The sequence below is a fragment of the Hibiscus syriacus genome, unplaced genomic scaffold, assembly GCF_006381635.1.
Source record: "Hibiscus syriacus cultivar Baekdansim isolate YM2019G1 unplaced genomic scaffold, ASM638163v2 tig00000329_pilon, whole genome shotgun sequence".
Taxonomy (NCBI): domain Eukaryota; kingdom Viridiplantae; phylum Streptophyta; class Magnoliopsida; order Malvales; family Malvaceae; genus Hibiscus; species Hibiscus syriacus.
In genome coordinates, this window is record NW_024061782.1 from 1,717,950 (window position 1) to 1,737,379 (window position 19,430).

Below are 19,430 nucleotides of genomic sequence, written 5' to 3' on the forward strand. Positions count from 1 at the left end.
AACGAAAAACATCGAATGTAATTTGTGTATCGATACATAGGTAGTGTATCGATACACACGTTAAGGGATGTACCGATACACTATAGATGTACCGATACCTACCTTAAATAAAAGATAAAAGTAACATTTCTTTTAGTTTAAGAAATGGAAGATTATAATATATCTATTAGTATATTGATATGTATCAATGTATTATTATGTAGATATAGAACATAATCATGTTCTGGAACAATCAAAGAATTAGGATCAAGTCAAAGCAAGCAAGGCTAAGGTGAGTGCATACCCTAGATAGAATGGTACGGAGATAAGACTTGTGATAAGTCTATCTCTTATAGTGGAATTTATGATTTTATATTCATGTACATGCATATATTTATATATATATATATACTACTGTCATAGTGATTTCATGCATAATTCATTTATGTTTTAACATAACATTATATAAATGAACGCAATTAAAAGAGAATCAATCCAGGTATTTGAAATAATGGAAGTGATTATATGTGTCCATGTAAAGTGAATTTATATGTTTATATGAAAAGTGATAAAAGAGAGACATGAAAATGAGAAATGTATTCATATTTAAGCCCATGTTATATGATATGAGATCTGTAGGTATAATTGGCATGCCAAGAGTCGAGGGTTCTACGTGGTCCTTCGGGACATATATGTAATTCTGTGGAACATATAGGTGATACTTCGGTACACATAATTGGACCATTGTATTATATATATAGTTCTTAAGGAGTGGTCCTTCGAGACATAATGGTCCTTTGGGACATAGTGGTCCTTCGGGACAAATATTCAGTGCCCCTAGTGGGAATTTTTTCGAGCTGTGGTGACAGCATTTGTGCACAATCTCAGTGTACTCACGTACCTCTTGTTCTTAGTAATATACATGGGCATCCAAAGATAAATTGAATGAAAACTCTTATAAGAAGTTAAAGTTTAGTTGTACATACCACATTTATATATGTTATAGTGTAGTATATATATGTACATTGCAATGTCATAAGGGATTAATAATAGTACATGCTCATGATTTATTGTTATATACTCATTTTATGCCTCACTAAGTCTATGAATTAGCGTGTAAGTGATTTACACGTATGTACAAAGAAACAAGAAGAGCAGAAATAGGAGTGGCAATGACAATATCACTACTAGAAAATCATATCAGAAGTAATTGACAAAGTATGTCTTTTGTTGTATATAGAGTGTTGGCATGTAACAAGTTGTTAGTTACGAATACTCTGATCGATTTTGTATTATTTTGGTCAGCTTATGTAAGTTAACAACTTTTATTCTAATGAAAATTTAAAATTTCCTTGATTTTCTTAAGAGACAAAGTTTGAAAAGTCAATGTGACACCTCGGATTAGTATACGGGTCGGGTACGGGTTGGGGGTGTTACATTCCAACAGCCTCATATTTTGATTTCTTGTTAGCCTCATAAACTTCTTGGAAGATATCCTTAAATCTTCATCAAATAAACAAGAATGCCTATAGGAGTCAAAATTTGGAAAATAATGTACTTCCACTAGAAAAAGTTATACGTATTATGCACGTCACATACCTTCCATCATACTTCTTAAGAATAGTATTTTTTGTACTAAGATAAAGAGGACACTTCTTCTAATAAGCAGTGTTCATGGAAGCCTCAGCAAAAGCATGAATGGACTTCATTTCCATGTCAAACATAAAGCAAAATAATTCAACTTGCCCTTGCATCCAAATCTCAACACCTTCTTCAACGGAGATGCCTTCAGAAATACTTTATCTCCAACCTCGAACTCGATATCCTTCCTCTTTTGGTATGCATAAGATTTATGTCTATCAAAGGCCTCTTTCAGGCGATCACGAATCAATCTGACAGGATCCCCAGTCTCCTGACTAAATCTAGACCCAATGTCATCCTTTCATGCAACTCAGTCCAACATATAGGAGTATGACATTGACATCCTTATAGAGCCTCATACGGTGCCATGCCGATGCTAGCCTGGTAACTACTGTTGTAAGCAAACTCGGCTAACGGTAAAAAGTCCTCCCAACTACCACGAAAATCAATCATATAACCCCGTAGCATATTCTCAAGAACCTGAACCACTCTCTCAAACTGACCATCATTTTGCGGATGAAAGGTTGTACTGAGCCTCCTGAAGAATAGTCTACCTTAACTCATAATCCTTAGGAAAACAATAATGACCATGGAAGAACAGAATACCATCATGACCAAGAGTATACTCCAAACTCAATCCCTGATCAACTTGCTTGATAATATTAAGCAATGAGCTATCAAGCAGCTTTTTAGCCCTAATATTGTCGGCTAGGGTTGACTTAACCTACAACTATGCTAATAGACTGACATCACCATACAAGATCAACCTGGTAAACAAAACTCTAAGATCAGATACGGTCTTACGGCTCAAGGCATCGACCACCACATTGGCCTTGTTCGGATGATATTTTTATCTCACAATCATATTCTTTCAGAAACACTTTTCTCCATAGAGATAATATCTCCAAATTTTTAGAGTAAAAACCACTACAGTTAACTCCAGATCCTACGTGGGGTAGTTACGCTCATGCGACTTTAACTGACGAGACGCATAAGCTACAACATTCTCATCCTGCATCAGAACACATCCCAATCCAGAGTTAGAAGTGTTACTGTAAACTGAAAAATTCTTCCCTGACTCAGGTTGAATCAACATTAGGGCTTCAGTGAGAACCGTATTCAATTTTTTAGAGCTAGATTATCGAGCTTCAGACCAGACAAATGGGACATCCTTCCTCAATAGCTTCTTCAATGAGCTGCTATGATGGAGAAACCCTCAACAAAATGATGATAATAACCAACTAAACCTAAAAAACTACAAAATTCTAAAACTTTCTTGGGTTGCTTCCAACTCAGAATAGCCTTTACTATACTCAGATCCACCTAAATACCCTCAGCAGATACGACATGTCCTAGAAAAGTAACCTCGCTGAGCCATAACTCACACTTTCTCAACTTGGCAAACAACCTATGCTCCATCAAGGTCTGCAGAACAATCCTCAAATGCTCATCATGTTCTGCTTCAGTCTGGGAATAAACCGATATGCCCTCTATGAACAGGACCATAAATTGGTCCATATAATGTCAAAACACCCTATTCATCATGTCCACGAAAGAAGCATGGCCATTGGTTAACCTGGATGACATCACCAAGAACTCATAATGCTCATATATAGTATGAAAAATGGTCTTGGGGACGTCAGAATCTTTCACATTGAGTTGGTAATAACCAGATCTCAAGTCTATCTTCGAAAAGATAGTAACGCCCAAAGTTGGTCCAACAAATCATCGATCATAGGCAAAGGATATTTTGTTTTTAACCGTGAGCTTGTTCAACTTTCTATAATCAATACAGAGTCTCAATTTCTTCTTGACAAAGAGAATCATAGCACCTCACGGTGAAACACTGGGATGAATAAATCCCCTATCCAATAACTCCTAGGGTTGAACTTTCAGTTTTTTAAGCTCTTTAAGGGTCATACGGTAAGGAACCATTGATACTGAAGTCGAACATGAATAGACTTCAATATCAAACTCAACTTCTCTATCCGTGGTAAACCAGACAACTCCTCGAGAAAGACACTGTGAAATCTTTTAACAGTCTAGATTCTTTCTAAATCTGATTGGGAACCCCTGGTATCCAAAATATAAGCGAAGAACACCTTAGAACCCTTCCTAATCATCATTTCAGCTACCAAGGCTGATACGACATCCGTTAGAGACCCATAACTTTCCCCAATCATCACTATCCTCATGTTATTAGGAGTCTTCAGAACAACTCTATTAGTCTCATAGTCGAGATCAACTTGATGCTCGTCAAGCCAATCCATGTTGAGAATCAAGCCGAACTCTTCTAATAAAAACTCCATTAGATCCTCCAAAAAAACCTCCCCATGGATCTCTATAGGGCACCATCTAAAAATTCAATCTATGTCAATAGATTATCCTATGAGGCTCAGAACTGTCACATGACTCTTGGTATTCAAAATCGGGATGTCAAGACCCCCATATACAAAATACGATACATAGGAACGAGTAGATCCAGGATCAAATAAAGTAAAGTATGGAATTGAGTGAATAGTAACAATACCTGCAATCACATCAAGTTCATCACAATCCTGTCAACGTCTAGCAGCATTAGGTTGCCTAGCCTCAGTTCGAGTTGAACCCCTGTGTTGAGAAAGTTGACCTCTATTAGAAGACCCAGATCCTCTCGACTGACTACGACCCCTAGTTGGTGTCTGAATTGTACTCTGAGTACGAGTAGGAGTCTGAACTGATATCTGGGAGGTGGGAACCGGCTAGATAATCCATCAAGAAATGCTCGTCGGACCCACACTTGAAATAAGTCCCCATCATATTCCTACACTCTCCAAAATAACAACTCCAACAATATTCACAAATGGGAATCTACGATACTCCTGAAGAACCACCCTGACTAGATGCTGGAACTATCAGAGTGGCTGAAGTTGTAGGGTTAAAACTCGCACCACCTTTATGAGAAGACTCACCCTTACCTCTCTTGCTGGGACGCGCACAAACATCGCTAGAACCAAAAGGTTTATTGAATCAGTCTCTATCTCAATCTTAGTTTGTACCTCTATCTCGGTCCCTCTTACGCTCCAGACCCACTCGCTCTATCTCCTCAGCAGTCTTGGCTATCTCAACCAAGGTACCAAATTTCCTCTCTCGGTGGATAGCAACCCTATAACATCCTCAATATCGGGTTAGTGATTAAAGTATAAGATTTTAAAATTCAATGAACAAATTAGATAAATTGAAAAGTGAAGGAATTAATTGAAATGTATTGTGTAGGATGATTTAACAAATGAAGGAGAAAGAAATGGGCAAAAGGGTCAATAAAAAAAGAAAATAATAAAATAATAATTAATGGGTACTATAATACCCATGTGGAGCATATGTTTGAAAATCAAGTTTCCATACTTATCTTCTTCATCTTCTTCTCTTCTCCAACATGAAGCACCCCAAGCAAATGTGAGTTTCTTAATTAGTTGATTATTTGTTGAATTAAAGGTTGAGTTATGATCCTTAGGTGATACTTAAGCTTAAGGAAAGCTTAAGTTGTCTTATAATAAAAAAATGAAGAAGTTATAAGAGATTAAAGGGAATGGGTTTCTAAATAAATTTCTGGAAAAGAGTTGATAAGTGGAATTGGAAACTAAAATTGACTTGTCATAGGTATGAATAAGAAGTTATAAGTGTTAAATCAAAGTTTGGATTACATGGATAATTTAGTAAGATTTTTGGTTTTAAGAATTTGGATGAGATATGGGAGATAATAAGATGTTGAAATGATAGAAGTTAATTAAGATGGTTGTAGATGAGTTTGGTGGTATAACAGGAGATTTTATGATGAAATTTAATGAAAAGGTGTGGAATTTTTAGGTGAAACCAATTTATTATTGACATGTGCATCGGTACACAATGAATGGGTGCCGATGAACTAAGACCAATTTTGTAAGGTGCATCGATACACACCGACAGGCATCGATGCATGAAAATTTCAAAGCTATTTTGGGTACCGATGCACCCATAGTGCATCGGTACACTCACCCATAGTGCATCGGTACACTCCTAAAGGAAAAATTGAATATGGGTCTATTAAATTCGTTTAAGTTATTAGCATCAAATTATAAGGTGTAGATATATGATAATTACATTAAAAATGTATGATTGTGTAGATATTGAGCACAAGCAAGTTCTAAAACGACTGCAAAGTTAGGATCAATCCAAGGAGATAAATCATAAAAGCGGCTTTGGATATATATAAAGTGTCAAGGTGAGTGCGCATTATTTAGTATATGATGTTTAATGGAAAATAAGACTTGCGATAAGTCTATTTCCAATAGTAAAATGCATGAATTCATAGAAGTATGTGTTTGCTATGATTTATATGTGTGCATAAGTATATTTTAGTGTGATAAGTCATATTGAAACAATATAAATAATCTATAAGATTATATAAGAATATGAAATATGTTATAGAAATTACATGATGACATGTTTGTTCCTTGGTGTAGTGATATATATGTTATTTGATATGAATAAGGTAAGTAAAAACGATTAATGGTGATGATAAGAATAATAATAATAATAAGGATAATGAAATAACATGTATATGTGAATATATGTATATATGAAGACATAAGAATAAGATATAAGCAATGTAATAAGAAGTGTGAAAGGACATGAAAAGTTGATATAAGCTATGCAAAAGTGATCTACGTGACTATATGTATATTGATCCAAGTTATGTGAACATATGAGAATAAAATATGAGATATGTGAATCTAATATATGAGAATACATGCCTATGTTATGAGTTATGTGATGTATATATGAACATATGTGAACAAGATATGACATGCGTACATGAACAAATGAGAAATTATATAAGCCATATGAAACGATCTATGTGATTACATGTAATATGTGATATATGTTATATGATATGAGATATATGCTTACACATACAAGTGGTATGTGACAGAAGAGAAAGAACATGTGATTATAAGAGAAATGATATGAATACAAGAATATTATACAATGATCTATGAGATCATATAAGAATGATACAAGTGATGTGAACTGTTATAAATGATTATGCCATGTTATGTGATATGAGAGCTAGTGGTATAGTTGGCATGCCAAGAGTCGAGGGTTACTTATATCTTTCGGGACACATGGACAGGATTACCTATGTCTTTCGAGACATATGGACAGTATTACCTATGTCTTTCGAGACATATGGACAGTATTACCTATGTCTTTCGAGACATATGGACAGTATTACCTATGTCTTTTGGGACATATGGACAATATTACCTATGTCTTTCGGGACATATGGACAGTTTACCTATGTTCTTTGGGACATATGGACAGTTTAACTATGTTCTTCGGGACATATGAACAGATTATTATACGAGTTGTGGTGACAACATAAGTGTGCACAACCTCTATATACTCACATACCTTAAGTTCTCAACAGTATACATGGGCTTTAAAGATAATAAAGAACTTGATATGATATTATGTGTGTTCCTTTGTGAAATGGTATCTGTGATATATGACGTGCATAAATGATAAGTTTAGGATCATAGGATATTAAAAATGAAGATAATAATATAATTACATAAGTGTATTTATTATATGAGATGATATGTGTTTGTATATGATAAGAGATTGGTAATGGTTTATACATTGGTGTGATTTAGAATTTACATTATATGCTGTTATGGTATAAAAAGAAATTAGTGATGATAAAATAAGTAATGATAAGCATGTTAATGATGGGATTAATTATGTATATACGTATGATGTTAACTTACATGACATGTGCATGTATGCATTCTGTTATATGAAATGTTTTATGGTTTTATTATATGTTTTATATGGCTCACTAAGTCAACGACTTAGCGTGTGATTGTTTCACACGTAGGTTCCGAGAAGAGGAAGACTTATAAAAGTTAAGCAAGACATGTCAGTTTCTCCTTTCCAAAGATCAGATCAGAAAAGAATAGAATAGAATAGGTTGTATTTTGGTAATATTGATTGTGGTTGGCATGTAAATAAAGATTTGAAATCCGATATGTTTTAATCGGTTTTGTAAAATCATATGTTTGAGTTTTGTAATGGTTTAAAAAGCATTTATGTAAATGGTAACTGTATAGCAATGGAAGGTTAAATTTTTATGAGTTTTATTTATTTTTACTGAAGTTACTGTAGCAGTACATCGGTACATTATACCAGTACATCGATACACAATTTATATTCGATGTTTTTGTGCATCAGTATACTGTAGCAGTGTATCGGTACACTATAACAGTGTTCATGGTACTATTCATAAATTCGTTTTTGCCTTAAATTTTTATAACGAACATAATTCAACGGTATATTATTGTATTTTCTTAATATGAGTTCAAATATTTTGTTATTTTGTAAGAATATTGTTTTAAAAAGTCAATGTGACATCTCATACTCGTATCCAGGTCGGGTACGGGTTAGGGTGTTACATTTAATGGTATCAGAGCTACGGTTTAGCCGATTCTAGGCTAAAAACGAAGTAAAAAGTGTTTTAAAAATTATACATGCCAACACAAAGTGAAAATTTTTCTGATCTGATAGTGCAAGGAGTATGATATCTTGTTAATAGAGTTAAAGTGTTATGTTATATTAGATGTTTGATCATGAGAGCTTCCAAAGTGAAGCGGAAGATGGTAGACCTGAAGGTAATAGTAATTCACCTGCCCTGGCCAGGCAGGGAGAAGAGCGAACACCTCAAGGAGTGCCTGTATAAGATTAGATAATGTTTACTGATGTTGAATGATATTATGTTGTGTTTTCAATTTTATACTTCTTTAACTCATAGAATGAATGTATCGAAATAGTTAAAAAGGTTAAGAGCACCCGAGTTCAAGGGTGAATTTGAGGAATGTTCTGTTGTTACAGATCTTTGGTTAAAGGATATAAAGATAATGTTAGACGGTTTTCATTTCTCTAAAGTAGAGAAGTTAAATTGAGTAGTTTCGTTACTACGTTGGCAGGATAAAGTATGGTGGGAAAATGTCACTATAAGAATGTTAAAAAAATCAAGTGATGTGGTTAGAATTTGTAGAAGGGTTCAAGAATAAGTTCATCAGTGACAAGTTTATAAGATTAATGAAACCAGAGTTATGAATTTGAATTAAAGGGATAGTACCGTGTATAAACAAGAGTGTGAATATGATAAGAATCTGTAATTTAAAAGGAAAGAGTTATCGTTGGCTAACAAGATTTCGTGATGAAAATGTATTGGATATAGTTGTATATCCTGATTATGTAAATGTGATGTAGTGAAAAAGATAAGGATTTGCATGTTTAAGAGAAGATAAAGAGTAATAGAAAAGTTTAAGAATGAGTATATCGGTGATCAGTTTATAAGACAAAGAAAGTTACAAAGTTTGATTTTGAAACAGAGGAATAGTACTGTGTATGAGTAAAAGTCTGAGTTTGAAAAGTTGAGTACAATACCGTGGAGGAAAATTTCGACGGAAAAGAAGGTATATGATTGGATGATTCGGGCTTGTGCCCTAGCTTGATCAGTTGATATTTACTAACGGAAAAGTCATGTGCAGTACTGTAGCAGTGCATCGGTGTACTATAGCAGTGCATCGATACACAATTTATATTCGATGTTTTTATGCATTGGTACACTCTAGCAGTACATCAGTACACTGTAGCAGTACATCGGTATACTGTAGCACTGTTCACGGTATTGTTCATAAATACGTTTTTGCCTTAAGTTTTTATAATGAACATAATTCAACGGTATATTATTGTATTTTCCTAATATGAGTTCAAATGTTTTGTTATTTTGTAAGAATGTTGTTTTAAAAAGTCAATGTGACATCTCATACTTGTATCCGGGTCGGGTACAAGTTGGGGGTGTTACAAACCCAATCCCTGATCTAATACCTTGGTCTATTTTTTAACCTCAAGCACCAATCCACCTCATCGTCCACTAACCCCAGAGCATAACGACTTTGCCTGATGAACTCAATCTCATAATCCATAACATATATGTCACCCTACTCCAAACTCTAAAACTCTTGACACCACTCCTGTAAGTATCTCTCCCCGATGTAACAACTCCGAAAGTATTCATTGAAAAGATCCCAAGTTAATTGATATGTTGGGATACTCTTGGCAATCGAACGCCACCATCTCAATGTCTCTATCTTGAGCAAAGATAGTGCTCCCTTCAACTTCTACTTGGGCCTCAGCTTTATCTCATCCATAGTCCTCTCGGTGTCATCCAACCAGTACTCGGTATTCATCGGAGCTCTCCCATTGATGCCCTCAAACGAAAATACTCTAGTAACCACCAAAGATGTAGATATATTCACAACAAACATATTAGTTGGAGCTCTAGTTGTTCTCTGAAACATACGATAAATAGCTTTATTAATGACACTCTGATCCAACTCAAAATGCTCATCCTTATAAATAAGAGGGTCTATAGTAGGTGTAATTGGATCATCTTGGGAAGAAGATGAATGGACAAGCGGAGCATGAGGATCTCCCTCTAACATTGGATCATCAAAAAAAATCGAAGGTTGGGTCGCTCGTCTATGACCTAGCTTATGACCTCGAGCGCTCATCGGATCGGATCTACTGGGCTCTATAGAAGAAATTTGAACCTAAGTTAGATTGGCATAAAAATCTTGTATTTATTTAAAAACTCTTTATATAAGGTGACATGATATTTGAAAATTTCAGAAAATCTTCGAAAATATAGTATTTAAGACTCATCCACAATCTAAGTGTTTAAAATTGAAAACTCTGATGCCATCAAATTTAAACCCTTAAACCTCGCCTGGGAGTTACAACCAAATCTAGATGATCACATGTCGTGTTCATAAGTTTTTTTCATATTTAAAATGCAATCCAAATCATTTCAGTAAATAAGGACAATGTAACAGTAAAATATTGAAAATAACCATCATAAGAACCCATGCGGTAAATATACAGTGATAACGACGTCGGGCTACAAAATATCGATAATACAGATAAGTATACAATAATAAAACACGTGTCACCCAAAATATAATAGAAGAGGCAAGTAGAAATATACAAAGATACAAAACGGGGAATAGTAGATCCTCCTGATGTCAAAGTCTGCTAGCTTATTATCGAGTAGTATCTGAAAAGTTAAAAGAATTTAAGAATGAGCTAAAAGCCCAGTGTGCTCCTTATAGTGCATAAAAGCATACAAATAAAATACTTTGGTAAAAGTTACGTATAAAATAGGTTTTGAAAACATGAACACTACACCCTTCCAAACACCAGAATGTGTAGGTTCCCCTGAACCATGCACCTACCTGTATAGCCGATAAGGACTTTATATTGATAGTATAAGGGCCTACGGTAAGGATTTACCCTTTGCACAAAGGAAAAAGAGCATACGATAAGGTCTTACAAGTCATAGATTGAGCCTGATATACTTCCTCCAATTATACCCCCAATGATAGTAAATGTGCTTGTATTTGAGTGAAAATGGTAATTTTAATTATCTAAATATTAAAACATGTAATTTATCATAATAATATACATAAATTCGGAAACCAAAGATAATGCTAGAAGCATTCGGTAATGCAGATATCATGTAATCGGAATATAAAATTAGAATTTTTAAACAGTTTATATAGATAGTCAAAACAATACTGTAACAACAATAAGAACACACTTGAATCGATCTGAGCAGTTTGGGACGGTCACTTACTATCAGGTCTGCCTATCACGGTCGGTTGTAGTTATGAATCGGAATAACTGAAATCATAATCATAATAAAATATATAATAAACTTTAATAGAATAATTTACGAAAACCTAAGAGTAGCTCTCGAAGAACTCGGATCGAACGAATCTACGAGGCGGGTAGTGTCAGACCTAGATGGCTCTCAGTTAGGGGTATATCATGTGCCTTCATAAAAATATAGCCTCAGATTAATTACATAATCAAATCTTGAATAAAATCGTAGAAAAGCTAAAAAATACTAAGCATTTTCATATTAACGGGCTCGATTCGAGGCTTTTTGGTCAGAATTTGGCAAAACATAGCACAAAATCAGACTCAGGATATCGAAAAACATCAAGGGGAGGTTTTCAAAAAAAATCAAAAGCAGTCAACGGTCAAAGTCAACGGCTCGACGAGGCTCGGCTCAACTCGATCTGGTTCGGTTCGGTTGGACTGATTCAGTCTGGTTCAGAAATAGACTGGTCTAGTTGGGCCAATTTGGTTGGGTATGGGTTTGGGCTAAATGGGTCGAGTCGGATAAGGTTAAGGATCAAATAAGGTCAGCGCGTTGGGTTGACCTACTTTAAGGGTTTCTAGTAGGCAATGGACGATCCCCACGCGTAGAGGCTCGTGTGGCAGCGATGGGCGACAAAACAACTTCTAAAAATTTCTAAATTTTTTTAAAGCGTTATAAAACACTTACCTAGTTCAGTTCACTACGGTGAACGACGGAGAGCCCGTTTACGCTTCGCCGAAAACTTATTTCATGTCACCCCTCCACACACCGACGACCTAGACTACAAGACGATCACCGTTGGACTCGAGACGATGCAAGGATTTAATTAGTACGATAGTGTTAAAAACGGAGCAGCGGTCAGCGATGAATTGATGGTTAAAGTTTCTTTGTTAAAACTTGCCAAAAAAAAGGAGGAGAGAGAAAGGGAAAATGTTGGTTTCCAGAAATGGAAAATTTCAGGGAAAAGGGATTTATACCCAACAAAAAAATGGTGTAATTACACCATAAGTTCTCCAAATTTTAGAACTTTCTAGTTTGGACATGAAATTTATTAAAGTTTTGTTTTGGTCCATGAGTTATAATCGAATTTCAATTTAATCCATTAAATTAAAATTAAGAAAAATCTAAGCCCTAATTTGGGGTGTAGCAAGGTTTTTACATGCAAAACCCAGTTAGCTACCAAGACATAATCCTACAAAAACAGAAATAGAGGAAATATAAACAGCTACAATTCAGCAAAGCGAAGATGAAAAAGAAAGAATCTACTTTTCGAGTCAGAAAAAAAAATAAAACAAACCCAAAGAAAGTTTAACTATGAAAAGGCAGGGAAGAAGACTCGTAAAAGAAAACATATAGAATATAATAATGGTGAAAAACAAAGCTTGACTTCCTCTTGCGAATTTGAAATCCACCACAACTACAAGCAGAGTTCCCAATACCCAAAAATGTCTGGGAGTTGGTCTTCAAATAAAGTCCAATTACAAGAAGATATAATGGGGCAGAATTAGAATTTAGAAAGGCTGGAATTAGAGTTGAATAGCTGGTGAAATTTTAGTTGATAAATTGTCTTACGCACAAATGGGTTGGTAGCTATTATTTAAAGATATATACATTTATGAAGAAATTTTTTTAAAGTGATTCTAGCAAAAAGAGTCTTTGATTTACCTGACACAAAAGGATGCCAATGTGAGAAATAAATAAAAATAGATGTCATATAAAAAATTATTTTTAAATGAGATATATTTAGGTAAAAAAAGCTTCATCCACAATAACCATTGAACATTATTATAAAAATCTATGATGTTTTTGAAACTATTACATGTAGAATTACAAGTGAAATTCATACAATTAAAATGATTGCCATTTAAAACTAAAAGAGAAAATAACCTCAGTAACTAAAAATGCCTTATAATATACGATTTTAACCAACTTTTTTTGGATTTGCCAAAATGACCAACTAAATCGCAATGCAATCGATAATTCGCAACGCGATCTTCGGTATCGCAAATCAGTTTCCAGATTCGCAACGCGAACTTCGACTATCGCAACGCGATTTACATATTCGCATTGCGATAGTCCAAGTTCGCGTTGTGATCTCGCAATGCGATTTTCCAAATTCGTTGCGATAGTCGAAGTTCGCGTTGCGATTTTCCAAATTCGTTGCGATAGTCGAAGTTCACGTTGCGATTTTCCAAATTCGTTGCGATAGTCGAAGTTTGCGTTGCGATTTATTCCAAATTCGTTGCGATAGTCGAAGTTCGCGTTGCGATTTTCCAAATTCGTTGCGATAGTCGAAGTTCGCGTTGCGATTTTCCAAATTTGTTGCGATAGTCGAAGTTCGCGTTGCGATTTATTTCAAATTCGTTGCGATAGTCGAAGTTCGCTTTGCGATTTTCCAAATTCATTGTGATAGTCGAAGTTTGCGTTTGGATTTATTCCAAATTCGTTGCGATAGTCGAAGTTCGCTTTGCGATTTTCCAAATTCGTTGCGATAGTCGAAGTTAGCGTTGCGATTTATTCCAAATTCGTTGCGATAGTCGAAGTTCGTGTTGCGATTTATTCCAAATTCGTTGCGATAGTCGAAGTTCGCGTTGCGATAGTCCAAAATCGCAACGACTGGTGGTATTGCATTTGTTTCTTAAGAATTTTCTCTAAAAAGATAGTATTCGTGCGGACGTGTCGAAGACACGTATTACCACGACCACGACCCGAGACGGACGGACGGCGACGGCGCGTGAGAGTCCCCCTTGTTCTCTATCACTCAACAGGGAAGTGGGAAAGCCAAGCCTTAAATACCATTCCTAATAGTGTTTCCAATACTATGTGGGATTGAGCATTACCAACACTTGTTTCCAATACAATTTGATTATTCAGGAAATAATTAACAATCATGCACCTTAAAACAACTGAATCAGCAACCAATTGCATTAGTATTATACGATTAAATATGTCATAATTAAAAGTTAATCTACAATCAATCGCGATTATTGCAATTTTAAGCAAAACATTCAAAAATAATATCACTATTTAAGGCTCAATCCCACATAGTATTGGGAACAAGTGTTGGTAATGCTCAATCTCACATAGTATTGGAAACACTATTGGGCCACTTCCTTGTTGAGTGATAGAGAACAAAGGGGACTCTCGCGCGCCGCCGTCGCCGCCGTCCGTCTCGTCTCGTCTCGGGTCGTGTCGTGTCGGGTCGTGTCGTGTCGTGTCGTGGTCGTGGTCGTGGTCGTGGTCGTGGTCGTGGTCGTGGTAATACGTGTCTTCGATACGTCCGCGCAAATACTATCTTTTTAGAGAAAATTCTTAAGAAACAAATGCAATACCACCAGTCGTTGCGATTTTGGACTATCGCAACGAACTTGGAATAAATCGCAACGCGAACTTGGACTATCGCAACGAATTTGAAATAAATCGTAACGCGAACTTCGACTATCGCAACGCAACGCGAACTTCGACTATCGCAATGCGAATATGTAAATCGCAATGTGATAGTCAAAGTTCGCGTTGCGAATCTGGAAACTGATTTGCGATACCGGAGATCGCGTTACGAATTATCGATCGCATTGCGATTTAGTTGGTCATTTTGGCAAATCCAAAAAAAGTTTGTTAAAATCATATATTATAAGGCATTTTTTGTCACTGAGGTTATTTTCTAAAAAAATCAGGGATTTTATAATCAAGCTTCAATTTGGGTACAAAAGTTTGGTTGAACGAACCTCAAGTTCAATCAATAAATAACAGAACATTAATTTATTCAAGATTTGAGATTGCAGTGGAATACGGGCCGCGGCTTTTAGGCCGAAAGCAATAATCGTGAGCTTTGTTGTTGCTAAAGTGAATTAAAAAAAAAAAACATTTGGTATGTGCGGGCAAGGCAAGGCTTGCCAATTTGGCGATGGCATTAGCCAAGTTGGCGTGTGGTGGAATCCGAAACCGGCAATGATTCCAAGATTCGCCAACCCCAACGTGAGGGGCTCGGCACATTGGTCGTAAAAACCCGATGGCCTCGATGATCCTGACTTTTTAATATTCATCTTTGTGACAGCCTATGCTCATTTGTAGATTCCCCATGCCAAGCCAGGTACTATGGGTCCCCACCTCCCATGTGCACTCCTTTCTTTCTTTGATCTTTTCCTTTCTAAATTATATTTCTTCTTCAATTCTCCAACCTGCCTCTTCCTCTTGACCCCTTCCCGTCTTTCTCCATTTTCATTTCTTCTTCTTCTTCTTCTTCGTCTTCTTCCTCCTTTGCAGCTGCTTTGCCTTTTGGGTGTTTCAGTTTCGCAGTTCCATTTCAGTTCTCCTATACTATCTATGCTTTATCCATCTAATGCCTACTAAACAAAGTTGCTGTATCGTTTTCCCGGAAAAATAAAAACTAAAGCTTTGCATTTTTAATCTCTCTCAACATGAACTACAAGCCCAGACTTGGTTTTTGCTTCAAGCTTCTTGCTTTTATTCTTGGTTTCTCTTCAATTTTCGTCGCTGTTAAATCCCAGGAAACTGCAAGTGATGATGTTGCTGCCATGCTAGCCCTTAAAAAGGCCCTCAGTCCACCAGAATCACTCGGATGGTCCGACCCTGATCCATGCAAATGGAACCACGTTGTCTGCTCAGATGACAAGCGCGTCACCCGAATCCAAATCGGTCACCAAAACTTGCAAGGTACACTTCCTCCCGATCTTCAGAACCTTGTTGAGCTTGAGCGTTTAGAGCTACAATGGAACAACATTTCGGGTCCTGTTCCTAGCTTAAGCGGGTTAAGCTCACTTCGAGCGGTTATGCTTAGTAACAATCTCTTCACTTCATTCCCCGCTGATTTCTTTTCTTGTTTATCGTCTCTTCAATCCCTGGAGATTGATAACAACCCTTTTTCTGCCTGGGAAATCCCTTCAAGCTTGCAAAATGCTTCAGCTTTGCAGAATTTATCGGCCAACTCTGCTAACATTACTGGGAAAATACCAGACATCTTTGGATCTGATGCATTTCCAAATCTAAACATTTTACATTTGGCCTTAAATAGTCTCCAAGGAGAGCTGCCCTCAAGCTTTTCTGGGCTATCAGTCCATTCTTTGTGGCTTAATGGTCAGAAAAGTACCAGTAGACTTACTGGTTCCATTGCTGTAATCCAAAACATGACACTCTTAGAGGAGGTTTGGTTGCAGTCAAACTCATTCTCTGGTCCTATACCAGATTTGTCCGCGTTGGAAGGCTTGCAGGCTGTGAGTCTGAGGGACAACTCGTTTACTGGCCCAGTTCCTGTTTCTTTTATGAAGCTTGAGTCATTAAAAACTGTGAATTTGACCAATAATTTACTTCAAGGACCAGTGCCCGTGTTTAAGGATTCGGTTTCTGTGGATATGGTTAAAGATTCCAATAGGTTTTGCTTGCCAAGCCCTGGTGAATGTGATCCGAGGGTGACTTGGTTGCTTAATGTTGTGAAGTCCATGGATTATCCACAAAGGCTTGCTGATAACTGGAAAGGGAATGATCCTTGCATTGATTGGCTTGGGATTACATGCAGTAATGGCAACATTACTGTTATTAATCTTAAGAAGATGGGCCTTACTGGTACCATATCTCCTGATTTTGCATCCCTCAAGTCTTTGGAGAGGCTGATTCTTGCTGACAATAATCTAACTGGTCCCATTCCTCAGGAGCTCACTACATTGGTTGCACTTCAAGAATTGGATGTTTCCAACAATCAACTCTATGGGAAAGTCCCGTTTTCAAGAGCAATATCATTTTGAACACAAATGGTAATCCTGACATTGGCAAGGAGAAAAGTAGTTCTACTTCTCCAGGTTCCGAATCCGGCAACCCCAGTTCCGGCTCAGGATCTAAAACTGGTGGAAATTCTGGAAATGGCGGCAAGAAATCTTCGGCTGTCATTGGAATGATCATAGTTTCTGTATTTGGGGGTCTGGTAGTTATTGGCTTGCTCGGTTTGTTGGTTATCTGTCTTTACCAAAAGAACCAGAAACGGTTCAGCAGAGTGCAGAGCCCGAACGCAATGGTGATTCACCCTCTCCATTCTGGTTCAGATAACGAAAGTGTTAAGATCACGGTTGCTGGTTCAAGTGTTAGCGTTGGTGCGGTCAGTGAAACTCATACGATTCCAAACAGTGAGCATGGCGGCGATGTACAAATGGTCGAGGCGGGTAATATGGTAATCTCTATCCAAGTTCTAAGGAATGTGACCAACAATTTCAGTGAAGAAAATATATTGGGACAAGGGGGTTTCGGGATAGTTTATAAAGGTGAGTTGCATGATGGTACAAAGATTGCTGTGAAGAGAATGGAATCGGGGTTATTAGCGGGAAGGGTTCGGCTGAATTTATGTCTGAGATTGCTGTATTGACAAAGGTCCGACACCGGCATCTCGTTGCGCTTCTTGGATATTGCCTTGATGGAAACGAAAAGCTTCTTGTGTATGAGTACATGCCCCAAGGTACACTAAGTAGATATATCTTCAACTGGGCAGAAGAAGGATTAAAACCACTTGAATGGACAAAGCGGTTGACCATTGCCTTAGATGTGGCTAGGGGTGTTGAATATCTTCACGGTTTAGCCCATCAAAGTTTTATACATCGAGACTTAAAGCCTTCGAACATTCTACTAGGAGATGATATGAGGGCTAAGGTCGCAGATTTCGGTCTTGTGCGTCTAGCCCCCGAGGGGAAAGCCTCCATTCAAACTAGAATTGCTGGAACCTTTGGATACTTGGCACCAGAATATGCAGGTATCTTTTGTTTATTTGTTTTTCCCTTTAATTTCATATAGTTTCTTCATGAAGCTAAATGTAAACAAGTTATGCAGTATTTGGTATGAATTTCACTTGTCCCTTTAAGCATATAACCATAGCCTGATAGAGACCACGACGCCAATTTTGTTCAACAGTTAACATACACAATGTTCCCAATATTGAAACCATTTTTGTCTTCGAATACCGCTTGCAGTTACTGGACGTGTTACTACTAAAGTCGATGTGTTTAGCTTTGGTGTGTTACTGATGGAGCTGATCAGTGGTAGAAGAGCACTCGATGAGAGCCAACCCGAGGAAAGCATGCACCTAGTTACATGGTTCAAGAGAATGCACATCAACAAGGATTCATTCCGCAAAGCCATTGACCCCAAGATCGACCTCAATGTGGAAACACTCGCCAGTATCAGCACCGTTGCTGAGTTGGCCGGTCATTGCTGTGCAAGAGAACCATATCAAAGGCCTGATATGGGTCATGCTGTAAATGTGCTATCTTCTTTAGTGGAGCTTTGGAAACCAACCGATCAATGTTCAGAAGACATATACGGGATCGACCTTGAAATGTCATTGCCTCAAGCACTAAAGAAATGGCAAGCTTATGAAGGCAGAAGCAATTTGGAGTCTTCATCTTCGTCGCTTCTTCCCAGCTTAGACAACACACAAACTAGCATTCCCACGCGACCTTACGGATTTGCTGAGTCATTTAAATCAGCTGATGGAAGATAACAAGCAGTTGTACATTATTGAATCAATTGCTCTGATGTTCATTCTGATTGCTTCTTGCTTCTTAGTAGAACTTGTGTAGCCTGATTATTTCCCCGAACTCTGTATTTTGCTTGGAATATGATTTGGATGTTCTATAGTTTTGATACTCTCGAATCCGAACATACAATGTTCTGTTTCATTCACGCAAATGTTATCGTTCTTAATCCTGCCGGAGGACCACGGATTATATTCATGTTCAAGTCAATACGACTTTGAAAGATGTTGTAAATACAAGGAAAGACTTGGAAATATCCGAGTATAATAGTCATGGCAGATAATACAAAATTCAGTAGCTTTGAATACCAAACTTGGAGCAAAGTGAAAACAGGCACAGAGTTCATGTGATGTTGGGGGATTCTGCAAATGAAAAACAGCTCAAGGCCAACCATTGGAGAAACAGATGGGTTTGGGGTCTTGTGATGTCTGTAGTATTTAAGTAATATGCGCTGCAGGGTGAGGTGTAACTGTCCCATTCCCAGTTTCCCATACACATGCCTTGCGTTCTTCTCCCTATTTTCAAAG

General features: G+C 37.0%; 1 long non-coding RNA gene and 1 pseudogene across 1 annotated transcript; one reads left to right on the forward strand and one right to left on the reverse strand.

Moving 5' to 3' along the window:
• Positions 1-1,438: 1,438 nt before the first annotated feature.
• On the reverse strand, positions 1,439-1,711 carry LOC120167925. Its single transcript, XR_005520087.1, has 2 exons — positions 1,579-1,711; positions 1,439-1,482 (listed from the first exon to the last, which is right to left on the reverse strand). It is a non-coding gene; the product is annotated as an uncharacterized LOC120167925 (long non-coding RNA).
• A 7,294-nt stretch (positions 1,712-9,005) lies between these two features.
• Positions 9,006-19,025, forward strand: LOC120171592 (annotated as a pseudogene).
• The last annotated feature ends 405 nt before the right edge of the window (positions 19,026-19,430 follow it).